The sequence below is a fragment of the Oncorhynchus gorbuscha genome, linkage group LG02, assembly GCF_021184085.1.
Source record: "Oncorhynchus gorbuscha isolate QuinsamMale2020 ecotype Even-year linkage group LG02, OgorEven_v1.0, whole genome shotgun sequence".
Classification (NCBI taxonomy): domain Eukaryota; kingdom Metazoa; phylum Chordata; class Actinopteri; order Salmoniformes; family Salmonidae; genus Oncorhynchus; species Oncorhynchus gorbuscha.
Window position 1 is genome coordinate 24,032,288 of NC_060174.1, and position 13,253 is coordinate 24,045,540.

The 13,253-nt window shown below is 42.8% G+C and overlaps 1 protein-coding gene across 2 annotated transcripts in view; it reads right to left on the minus strand.

Annotated features, from left to right (window-relative positions):
• Positions 1 to 3,465: 3,465 nt before the first annotated feature.
• The window catches only part of LOC123999505 (kelch-like protein 25), a 48,546-nt gene continuing 38,758 nt past the window's right edge, over positions 3,466 to 13,253 (minus strand). Inside the window, exons 3-4 of one of the 2 annotated variants that reach the window (XR_006832474.1) lie at positions 10,528 to 10,606; positions 9,712 to 10,187 (exon numbers count right to left, since the gene is read on the minus strand). The gene's annotated coding sequence lies outside the window, so the exon portion shown is untranslated. Of the gene's footprint in view, positions 4,883 to 9,711; positions 10,188 to 10,527; positions 10,607 to 13,253 lie in introns of those variants that run through there. The other variant, XM_046305380.1, reaches the window with a different exon arrangement.

Below are 13,253 nucleotides of genomic sequence, written 5' to 3' on the forward strand. Positions count from 1 at the left end.
GGAAGTATACAGAATGGTGTCGTCTGCGTAGAGGTGGATCAGGGACTCACCAGCAGCAAGAGCGACCTCATTGATGTATACAGAGAAGAGAGTCGGTCCAAGAATTGAACCCTGTGGCACCCCCATAGAGACTGCCAGAGGTCCGGACAGCAGACCCTCTGATTTGACACACTGAACTCTATCAGAGAAGTAGTTGGTGAACCAGGCGAGGCAATCATTTGAGAAACCAAGGCTGTCGAGTCTGCCGATGAGGATGTGGTGGTTGACAGAATCGAAAGCCTTGGCCAGATCAATGAATACGGCTGCACAGTAATGTTTCTTATCGATGGCGGTTAAGATATCGTTTAGGACCTTGAGCGTGGCTGAGGTGCACCCATGACCAGCTCTGAAACCAGATTGCATAGCAGAGAAGTTATGGTGAGATTCGAAATGGTCGGTAATCTGTTTGTTGACTTGGCTTTCGAAGACCTTAGAAAGGCATGGTACGATAGATATAGGTCTGTAGCAGTTTGGGTCAAGAGTGTCCCCCCCTTTGAAGAGGGGGATGACCGCAGCTGCTTTCCAATCTTTGGGAATCTCAGACGACACGAAAGAGAGGTTGAACAGGCTAGTTAATAGGGGTGGCAACAATTTCGGCAGATAATTTTAGAAAGAAAGGGTCCAGATTGTCTAGCCCGGCTGATTTGTAGAGGTCCAGATTTTTCAGCTCTTTCAGAACATCAGCTGAATGGATTTGGGAGAAGGAGAAATGGGGAAGGCTTGGGCGAGTTGCTGTTGGGGGTGCAGTGCTGTTGACCGGGGTAGGAGTAGCCAGGTGGAAAGCATGGCCAGCCGTAGAAAAATGCTTATTGAAATTCTCAATTATGGTGGATTTATCAGTGGTGACAGTGTTTCCTATCTTCAGTGCAGTGGGCAGCTGGGAGGAGGTGTTCTTATTCTCCATGGACTTTACAGTGTCCCAGAACTTTTTTGAGTTAGTGTTGCAGGAAGCAAATTTCTGCTTGAAAAAGCTAGCCTTGGCTTTTTTAACTGCCTGTGTATAACGGTTTCTAGCTTCCCTGAATAGCTGCATATCACGGGGGCTGTTCGATGCTAATGCAGAACGCCATAGGATGTTTTTGTGTTGGTTAAGGGCAGTCAGGTCTGGGGAGAACCAAGGGCTATATCTGTTCCTGGTTCTAAATTTCTTGAATGGGGCATGTTTATTTAAGATGGTTAGGAAGGCATTTAAAAAAAATATCCAAGCATCCTCTACTGACGGGATGAGATCAATATCCTTCCAGGATACCGCATGCTCTGAGGACGTGGCTAGGGATGCCGTCTGGGCCAGAAATCTAGCGAGGGTTAACACGTTTAAATGTTTTACTCACATCGGCCACGTAGAAGGGGGGGGGGGTGCAGTCCTTGTTAGCGGTCTGCGACAATGGCACTGCATTATCCTCAAAGCGGGCAAGGAGGGTTTTTAGTTTGTCTGGAAGTGTGTCATCGGTGTCCGTGACGTGGCTGGTTTTTATTTTTGTAGTGATTTCCTGTAGACCCTGCCATATACCTCTCAGAAAACATGAAAGGACACTGAAACAAGGCATTTGTGTTCCCTTCTCTGAACAGTGAGAAAGGTTGTTGATATTTATTTATTCAAAACAGTAGGCATTCATTGCATTTTGAAATCCTGTGAAGTTTAGCAAGACTTAAGTGTTGCTTGAGGGTTTTCTGAACTGGGAAGAGAGGGGTGGATATGCTAAAATATACATAAGTGAAGATCCAGGATTGCTCAATTATGAAGCAGCTTATGAAAACACCTGTAACAACTCTGATGCTGCATTTCAATTAGAGAGCAACCTCCCTGTGAATGCTAACATGCTATTAGGGCCATACACAGACCATTTCATGTAGCAGTTTGGAAGTATGCAGCCTGAAAGTAGTTAGGTATAGTACTTTATTATATGGTAACACCTATAGTCAGGAGTAAATTTGTGTGGGGGTTACAAGGGACGTCCTGGTGCAGAGTGCCACCATCTCAGGATGGAAAACAGCATATAGTGGGAATTGATTACATGGAAAATCAACTAGTTTTATGAACAGTGCCATCCCAATCTAACATGCAGGACAAGCCCACATCCTTGTACACATAAATTAATAAATGAAAAAGGAATGTGATATTTGCAGTCTCTTGTATGCACGCCTCTAAAGGAAATTAAAGTATGTGTTGGAGGGAAGGTGATCTTGGATGATATTGGATATCAGCGATGATGAAGGGCAACAGGTGGTCTGTCCAGACGGCTGAGAGGCAGGTGGGATCGTCTCCTGGCAGAAGACTCACCTTCCACCTGCCCAGAGGACTTGCTACACTGCCTGGCGATGCCTGCCTGTGCCGTCATTGGCTGCCTTTTGGAACTCCTCCTAAAGCTTCTGGGCTGACAGCCACACATGCAGATTAGAGGTGAGGGTAAATGTGTCTGTAATGAGCTAAAAACAGAGTTGCAACAACCTTGTGGACATACTGTCACTCTGAGTGTCAGGTTGAGAGATTGGTAAGTGGGTTGGTGTTATTATTTGGACGGGTATAAGGATGAGTGGACATCTAGATCAAATATTCCCATTTCCACTACTTAAAAAGTGGCCGGGGACAATACTTCTGTTTTTAAACTTTCCTTTCAGCTAAAAAAATAATAATCTGTGAAATCTAGAGTTTGCATTTATTTTCCCTAAGGGGCCAGGACTGAGCTGGAAATATCTCTGTTGTGGTCCGCTTCCACACCTGTCACTCCCAGCCTAATGGGTCATGCTAATAGCTTCTCACTGTAGCAGAGCAAACGTTACAGGATAAGACCCTTGTATCCTGGGAAAGAGAGGGTTGCAAGGCAAACAGTTATAAATAGAACTCTAAATAATTGATTTAGGCAGACAACATATTCAGCAGAGCGAGGTTTATTGTTACTGTTGCCTTCACTGGACTAGCTTTAGGGTCTTTATATTGGTGCTCATGAAGGAGGGATTCTATATACAAGTGAAAATACAGAATGGGTCATTTGATGCAGCATACTGCAAGAGTAAGTGTTTTGAATCTTAAAGTAAAATAACAAATATTGACCGAACTGTGCTTCCAAAAAACCTTGCATTAAATAATGAATCTTAGCTTTCAAGAGAACATATTTCTTGCATTGTTGTTGCTACAGCCAGTGAAGTGGACACCTCCTTCGACTACTTCTACTACTTGGCTGACTTAGCTGTGCCTATTACCTCTTCTATTAACGTTCCCATCACACTAACCACATCAGAAAAAGGATGAAATTCCGGAATAAATCCCCACTGCTCTTAATCTAACTCTAATTACGATAAGATGATTTTGTCTACTTCAAAGCCCTCTGGAATGTCTGCATTAGAGGTGTGACAAATCAGGACGGCAGGCTGAGGCCCTCAATTAATCCCCGTCCCTGTACTTATGGAACCAACCAGTAGTCAATGTAAATTAAAAAGTAATTTATTCAAACACTTTAACAGACTGAATTTATGACAAACCTTTCTACCAGTATTAGGCACAAGGAATTCAGTTCACAAGGAGGCATTATTACAGACCTTGAAGCCACCCCCCACATGGAAAAGTAACTGTAGTTCAAAAGTGAGTCTTTATCATTTAAAAAAAAGTCCCCCCTACTACGGGGCTTCTGAAGAAAAAGGTTGTAGCTTCTGTGCGGCTATCATTCCACAATAAAACTCCAGATATAAACCAAATTCACCCCTGGAAAAATCCCAATATCAAAGCTTAGTATCCTCATTGACATATTATCAAATGTATAGTGCCAAGGTTGTATAACTAAAACACACATCAACCACAGTGGGTACAGATGCAATTTCAACATCTAGTTTTGATTTTAAATTTGGTTGAGTTGTCAACAAATGTGAATTCAACTTGAAATCAACAAGAAATGTCACCATGTCCATTGGATTTAGGTTAAAAGGTGGGTGAAAAAAAGACAATTCCCCTACGTTGATTACTTTTTACTAATCCAAATCAGTTTTCACAGTTTTTAAATGTAATCACATTTCATTTGGGGGTTGAAATGACATGGAAACAATCTTGATTAAACCAGTGAGTAATGGGTATCGTTTCAAACCTTCAAGAAATGCTTCAATGATAAGAGGTCAACAATAGCAAATTGTGCTGTGGTGTTGACAGGAGTCCCAGGCTGAATTGTTTCATAGATACAAAGTAAATACAGTACAACTGCTTATACTTTAACATGTACTTCCCCTGAAAGTTAGATGATACGTGTTGTGTTTCGTTGATATACAGTATCTCATTGTTTTAAAGAGTTGACTTGCAATGTAGTGTAGGGCTGCTTGTTGGATCTGAGTGTCTGCTGAGGCTCATTAACAGTGTGTGCTGAGAGCCTACAGCAAAGCGCTAACAAACAGCACCACATTTTATGATGGAAGGGATAGTGTTCCTGCTTACTGTAGTTAATTAATTGTCATTTACAAAAAACAATCACCCCTTAAGACTACATCGCCTGGGTTCAATGCTGGAATGATCTAATAGGGGATCCCACAAATAATACGACATTTAAAAATCGCCTCAGTTAGAAATACTGAGCAATAATACCCAAATCGGTTGTCTGTCTATAAAGGGTCTGTTTCTCTCCATGGTCATGAATAAGACTGTTAGGAAGAATGGTATGGATGTCTCCTTGTGATGTGAGGGAGAAGATCCAGCAAATGGCATCCCTCTGGGAGGAGCTTGTGTTCTGCCGTTGGACCCCAGATAATCTGGAACAGTCTTTACCTCCGATGGGGTGTTTACTCGCTTGACACCTCGTTGGTCTACAGGCAGGCAGGCCCCAGCAAGCCTCTGCTTGTCACTATGGCCGGAAACATGTGACATCTGTGAACAGAGAGGCGGATGGATACACAGTGAAACCAAAGTCTCGTGACTCAGAGGCAAAACACTGAAATAGACAAAACAGCGCCAATGAGGAATACAGACTCAAGACATCAACACAACTTATTGGTTTATTCACATCCCCATTAGAAGCAGCAGCTATTCTTCCACAGATACACTGATAGACAAGAACGGTCACACAAATGTAAAATACAACGATATACAAACAATACAACTAAATAATGTGTAGACTGTTAATGTGTGCATAATTTCAGTCCCTATTGTGCCATGAGATGTTTTCTATATTTTTAATGGTCATTTTGCTTGAGTAATTGGAGGTGGAAGGGAGTTCCATGCGATCATGGCTCTGTATAGTAAATACTGTGTGTTGGCATGAATTCGTTTTGGACTTGGGCTGTGAAGAGACCCCTGGTGGCATTTATTGTGGGGTCTATATGGGTGTCTGAGCTGTATGTTATTTGATTATGCAGACAATCTGGAATTTTCATCACAGTAATATTTCTCATAAAAACTAGGAGAAGCAGATCATTTCTCGTCAACCCTCAGGGCTCCTGAGTGGCGCAGCGGTCTAAGGCACTGCATCTCAGTGAAAGCGATGTCATTGCAGTCCCTGGTTTGAATCCAGACTGAATCACATCTGGCCGTGATAGGGAGTCCCATAGGGCGGGGCACAATTGACCCAGCGTCGTCCAGGTTTGGCCAGGGTACGCCGTGATTGTAAATAAGAATTTGTTCTTTACTGACTTGCCTAGTTAAATAAAGGTCAAATAAAGCAGGAATGTCTGGCATGCATATTGTTAATGTTAGTTCTGTATGTGCAATTAAACCCCCTGTAGGTTTAAGTCCTTAGATCACAATATCTACTAAGCTAACGTATGGAATTGTTATAAGCTGTTCATAAAATGTATCATTTAGCCATTTGATTTAGAATTTTTTAGGACCTATGTAGGTATCAAAAAACATTTAACATTGAATATAGCCTTAAAAAAACTGTAATATCCTATGCTTCACGGAATTGTGGCTGAATGACGACATGGATATTCAGCTGGAAGGATACACTCTGCACCGGCAGGATAGAACAGCACACTCTGGTAAGACGAGGGGGGGGCGGTCTGTGCATATTTGTAAACAACAGCTGGTGCACGAAATCTAAGGAAGTCTCTAGATTTTGCTCGTCAGAAGTTGAGTATATTGTGATAAACTGCAGGCCACACTACTTGCCTAGAGAGTTCTCCGCTATACTTTTCGTGGCTGTTTATTTACCATCACAGACACATGCTGGCACTAAGACCGCACTCAGTCAGCTGTATAAGGAAATAAGCAAACAGGAAACCACTCACCCAGAGGCGGCGCTCCTAGTGGCCGCAGACTTTAATGCAGGGAAACTTAAATCAGTTCTACCAATTCTCTATCAACATGTTAAATGTGCAACCAGGGAAAAAATTATAGATCACCTGTACTCCACACACAGAGACGCATACAAAGCTCTCCCTCGCCCTCCAGTTGGTAAATCCGACCATAAATGTATCCTCCTGATTCCCGCTTACAAGCAAAAATGAAAGCAGGATGCATCAGTGACTCGGTCTATAAAACAAATGGTCAGATGAAGCAGATGCTAAACTACAGGACTGCTTTGCTATCACAGACGAGAACATGTTCCGGGATTCTTCCAATGACATTGAGGAATACACCACATCAGTCACTGGCTTTATCAATAAGTGCATTGAAACCATTGTCCCCACAGTGACTGTATGTACATACCCCAACCAGAAGCCATGGATAACAGGCAACATTCGCACTGAGCTAAAGAGTAAAGCTGCCGCTTTCAAGGTGCGGGACTCTAACCTTACAAGAAGCTTACAAGAAATCCTGCTATGCCCTGCGACGAACCATCAAACAGGCAAAGCGTCAATACAGGGCTAAGATTGAATCATACTTCACCGGCTCTGACGCACGTCGGATGTGGCAGGGCTTGCAAACTATTACAGACTAAAAAGGGAAGCATAGCCGTGAGCTGCCCAGTGACACGAGCCTACCAGACGAGCTAAATCACTTCTAGGCAAGCAAAGTTGAGGCATGCATGAGAGCATCAGCTGTTCAGGACGATTGTGTGATCACACTCTCCGTAGCCGATGTGAGTAAGACCTTTAAACAGGTCAACATACACAAGGCTGCGGGGCATGATGGATTACCAGGACGTGTGCTCCGGGCATGTGCTGACCAACTGGCAGGTTTCTTCACTGACATTTTCAACATGTCCCTGATTGAGTCTGTAACATGCTTCAAGCAGACCACCATAGTCCCTATGCCCAAGAACACAAAGGCAACCTGCCTAAATGACTACAGACCCATAGCACTCACCTCCGTAGCCATGAAGTGCTTTTAAATGCTGGTAATGGCTCACATCAACACCATTATCCTAGCTCAGCGTTCAACACCATAGTACCCTCAAAGCTCATCACTAAGCTAAGCATCCTGGGACGAAACACCTCCCTCTGCAACTGGATCCTGAACTTCCTGACAGGCCGCCCCCAGGTGGTGAGGGTAGGTAGCAACACATCTGCCACGCTGATCGTCAACACTGGAGCTCCCAAGGGGTGCGTACTCAGTCCCCTCCTGTACGCACTGTTCACCCACGACTGCATTGCCAGGCACGACTCCAACACCATCATTAAGTTTGCTGACGACACAATAGTGGTAGGCCTGATCACCGACAACGACGAGACAGCCTATAGGGAGGAGGTCAGAGTCCTGGCCAGGTGGTGCCAGAATAACAACCTATCCCTCAATGTAACCAAGACTAAGGAGATGATTGTGGACTACAGGAAAAGGAGCATAGAGCACATCCCCATTCTAATCGACGGGGCTGTAGTGGAGCAGGTTGAGAGATTCAAATTCCTTGGTGTCCACATCAACAACAAACTAGATTGATCCAAACACACCAAGACAGTCGTGAAGAGGGCACGACAAAGCCTATTCGCCCTCAGGAAACTAAAAAGATTTGTCATGGGTCCTGAGATCCTCAAAAGGTTCTACAGCTGCAACATCGAGAGCATCACTGCCTGGTACGGCAATTGCTCGGCCTGCGAGCACAAGGCACTTCAGAGGGTAGTGCGTACTGCCCAGTACATCACTGGGGCAAAGCTGCCTGCCATCCAGGACCTCTACACCAGGTGGTGTCAGAGAAAGGCCCTAAAAAGCCACAGACTGTTCTCTCTACTACTGCATGGCAAGCGGTACCGGAGTGTCAAATCTAGGACAAAAAGGCTTCTCAACAGTTTTTAACCAAAGCCATAAGACTCCTGAACAGGTAACCAATGGTTACCCAGACTATTTGCATTGTGTGTGTGTCCCCAACCCCTCTTTTACTCTGCTACTACTCTCAGTTAATCTTATATGCATAGTCACGTTAACTATACATTCATGTACATACTACCTCAATTGGCCCGACCAACCGTTGCTCTAACTGGGCTATCTACATTGTGTCCCACCCACCCGCCAAACCCTTTTTACGCTTCTGCTACTCTGTGTTCATCATATATGCACAGTCACTTTAACAATACCTACAAGTACATTCTACCTCAATAAGCCTGACTAACAGGTGTCTGTATTTAGCCGTGCTACTATTTTTTTCAAATGTCATTCTACTGTTGTTTTATTTCTTTACTTACCCACACACACACACACCTTTTTTTGGCACCATTGGTTAGAGCCTGTAAGTAAGCATTTCACTGTAAGGTTTACACCTGTTGTATTCGGCGCACGTGACAAATAAACTTTGATTTGATTTACTGCTAGAGCCCATAGAAACGCATTGAATAATTCATAAATAGCAAAACACAGTAAAATAAATAAATAATACGGAACAAGATTTTGAAGTGTCTGTCCTATATCCGAGAGATATAATAAAACTCAGGTTTGGTCACATTATTTTTGGCTCATTTTACCCCATATGCACTTTTTGCAATTTTTACAGCCAGGTCCTGGGTTACCTTCAGATCCCCTGAAGCTTGTGTGCGTCGTAGAGCAGATCAACCAACATCTTCATGCATTTTTTCCCTGCTTACCTCGGTTTATTTAAATAAAAAAATAAAAAAACCTTGCCGATGACAAGCATACCCATAACATGATGAAGCCACCACCATGCTTGGAAATATGAAAAGTTGTACTCAGTGATTTTACCCAAACATAAGGTTTTGTATTCATAAAATGAATTTCTTTTATTTTTATTCTGTACAGGCTTCCTTTTCACGCTGTCATTTCGGTTAGTATAGTTTAGAAATTACAATGTTGTTAATCCATTCTCCATTTTGTCATATCCCAGCCAATTTTACTCTAACTGTTTCCTTCCTCTTGGTTTCCTTCTTCTTCGGTAACTGAGTTAGGAAGGACACCTGCATCTTTGTAGTGACTGGGTGTATTGATCCACCGTCCAAAGTGTAATTCATAACTTCATGCTCAAAAGGGATATTCAATGTCTGCATTAATTTTTAGCTGCCCTTTGTGAGGCATTGGAAGACCTCCCTGGTCTTTGTGTTTGATACTCACTGCTTGACTGAGGAACCCTACAGAACCCAGGGGAGATAAGGTAACCAATCTTGCAACCTTATAGTTAACTAGTCCAACGCAATAACGACCTGCCTCTCTCTCGTTGCACTATGTGTGGGGTACATACAGTTGAAGTCGGAAGTTTACATACACTTAGGTTGGAGTCATTAAAACTAGTTTTTCAACAACTACACAAATTTCTTGTTAACAAACTAGAGTTTTGGCAAGTCGGTTCGGACATCTACTTCGTGCATGACACAAGTAATTTTACCAACAATTGTTAACAGACAGATTATTTCACTTACAATTCACTGTATCACAATTGCAGTGGGTCAAGACGTTTACATGCACTTAGTTGACTGTTCCTTTAAATAGCTTGGAGTTTACAGGTTTTTGTTCCAGCCCTTTACCAACACCTCATTCAACTAATTGTGGTCTAAATTTAAGACTTTCACACAGTGCAATCCCCCAGAAGTCACATCTGTATTTTAGAAAGAGCGTCATAAATTACAATGACCTGAACAATCTGCATGACAAACAATAACCTGGATGAATCTATTTCTATATCAAATAAAAGTTTATTGGTCACATCACAGATTAGCAGATGTTATATCTGGTGCAACATTGTGATGTTGCACACCCCTGAAACAAATCCTGGGATATGGTGATTGTCCTGGTGGCTGGGGGGATCTCAAGTTCTTTACATCTGCCCAGGTGTCAGGGTGGGATATCCTTCAACCTGGAACAAGCACAGATAAGAGGGGAGATATTAACCTCACTGCTCAAATTCCAGTGGTGGTTCAAGTTGCTGAAGCCACAACAACCTCTTAAATGTGCAATTGTTTTGTTAAGTTTTGCATATTTATAGACTTGATCAAGTTGTTTACATTAAGAGTAGTAAAATAACTTATCCTCTAATTTTAACTAGTAAAGACAAACCCAACGGTACAACACAATATCGTAAGAGAAAGTCAGCAAACGTTAGGTAAACAGACTCAACAGAATGCACAAATAACTTAGATTAGATTGAACATAATTGGCTGCATTTACATTTTTCCATCAGATGTTGAAAGTCTTACCTCCAAATGAGTTAAGCATAACTCTTTCCTTCTGCTAAGCCAATTGCGTGAAATGCCAATCAGGTGCCCTCTTTAGTCCCTGAAAACAAATGGGAAAACTAATTTGCCACATGTCTTTAGCTGGCTAGCAAATTAGCCAATTCATGATAAAAAAATAATAATCTGTCTGGGTCTTACCAATTAACACTACTGAATCTACGATTAGTGTTTAATTTCCGGTCACAACTTCAGACGCAATCGTTAGGCAAGGGCAATTTCAGTGTAGGAAAGGATGAAACAGCGTCTGTGCCACCAGTAAGTATAGATAGTAGTATAAATCCCCTCACACAGTCCCCACAGCCGGACAATGTTCTCATGGCTTCTGGAAGGAAATGCTGTAGGAACGCTCAACCGGTGTCGCTCATTCAGCCAACAGAAACTTTCAACAGGTTCTCCCCATTAAGCAGCGGGTCGGAGTCAGAGGCCAAGCCTTCTCTTGTCTCTATTTCTCCCATTACGGGGTCTGAGACGCCGAAGCCGCCCACCATTAGCTCTGACAAATTGAAAACCCTAGTCATTGGCGACTCCATTACCCGTAGTATTAGACATAAAATGAATCATCCAACGATCATAAACTGTTTACCAGGGGGCAGGGCTGCCGACATTAAGGCGAATCTGAAGATGGTGCTGGCTAAAGCTAAAACTGGCGAGTGTAGAGTGTATAGGGTTTAGAGGTCAACCGATTAATCGGAATGGCCGATTAATTAGGGTCGATTTCAAGTTTTCATAACAATCGGAAATGATATTTTTGGGCGACGATTTGACTTTTTTTTTTACACCTTTATTTAATCTTTATTTAACTAGGCAAGTCAGTTAAGAACACATTCGTACTTTCAATGACGGCCTAGGAACAGTGGGTTAACTGCCTGTTCAGGGGCAGAACGGCAGATTTGTACCTTGTCAGCTCGGAGATTTGAACTTGCAACCTTTCGGTTATTAGTCCAACTCTCTAACCACTAGGCTACCCTGCCGCCCCAGGGGAGATAAGGTAACCAATCTTGCAACCTTATAGTTAACTAGTCCAACGCAATAACGACCTGCCTCTCTCTCGTTGCACTCCACAAGGAGACTGCCTGTTACGCAAATGCAGTAAGCCAAGGTAAGTTGCTAGCTAGCATTAAACTTATCTTATAAAAAACATCAATCATAATCACTAGTTAACTACACATGGTTAATGATATTACTAGATATTATCTAGCGTGTCCTGTGTTGCATATAATCTTACTGAGCATACAAGCATACAAGTATCTAAGTATCTGACTAAGCGGTGCTAGGCAGAAGCAGGCGCGTAAACATTCATTCAAACAGCACTTCCATGCGTTTTGCCAGCAGCTCTTCGTTGTGCGTCAAGCTTTGCGCTGTTTATGACTTCAAACCTATCAAATCCCGAGATGTGGCTGGGGTGACCGAAGTGAAATGGCTGGCTAGTTAGCGGGCGCTAATAGCGTTTCAAACTTCACTAGCTCTGAGCGGGTGGTTGTTTCCCTTGCTCTGCATGGGTAACGCTGCTTCGAAGTGGTGGCTTTCTCGTTGTGTTGCTGGTTCGAGCCCATGGAGGAGCGAGGAGAGGGACGGAAGCTATACTGTTACACTGGCAATACTAAAGTGCCTATAAGAACATCCAATAGTCAAAGGTTAATGAAATACAAATGGTATAGAGGGAAATAGTCCTAAAATAACTACAACCGAAAACTTCTTACCTGGGAATATTGAAAACTCATGTTAAAGGGAACCACCAGCTTTCATATGTTCTCATGTTCTGAACAAGGAACTGAAACGTTAGCTTTCTTACATAGCACATATTGCACTTTTAGGTTCTTCTCCGACACTTTGTTTTTGCATTATTTTAACCAAATTGAACATATTTCATTATCTACTTGAGGCTAAATAGATTTTATTGATGGATTATATAAAGGATTATATAAAGGATTATATAAAGTTAAAATAAGTGTTATTTCAGTATTGTTGTAATTGTCATTATTACAAAAGTTTTTTTTTAAATCGGCCGATTAATCGATATCGGCCCCGCTGGTCCTCCAATAATCGGCATCGGTGTTGAAAAATCATAATCGGTCGACCTCTAACAGGGTTATTGTTATCCAAGTCGGCACCAACGATGTTAGGATGAAACCGTCAGGTCACCAAGCGCAACATAGCTTCAGCATGTAAATCAGCTAGAAAGATGTGTCGGTAATTGTCTCTGGCCCCCTCCCAGTTAGGGGGGAGTGATAAGCTCTACAGCAGAGTTTCACAACTCAATCGCTGGTTGAGAACTGTTTTCTGCCCCTCCCAAAAGATGGAATTTGTAGATAATTGGTCCTCTTTCTGGGACTCACCCACAAACAGGACCAAGCCTGGCCTGTTGAGGAGTGAAGGACTCCATCCTAGCTGGAGGGGTGTTTTCATCTTATCTACGAACATAGACAGGGCTCTAACTCCCCTAGCTCTACAATGATATAGGGTGCAGGCCAGGCAGCAGGCTGTTAGCCAGCCTGCCAGCTTAGTGGAGTCTGCCACTAGCACAGTCAGCGTAGTCACCTCAGCTATCCCCATTGAGACTGTCTGTGCCTCGACCAAGGTTGGGCAAAACTAGACATGGCGGTGTTCGCCATAGCAATCTTTACTGGAATAAAGACCTTCTCCATTCCTGCCATAATTGAAAGAGATTGTGATACCTCACATCTCAA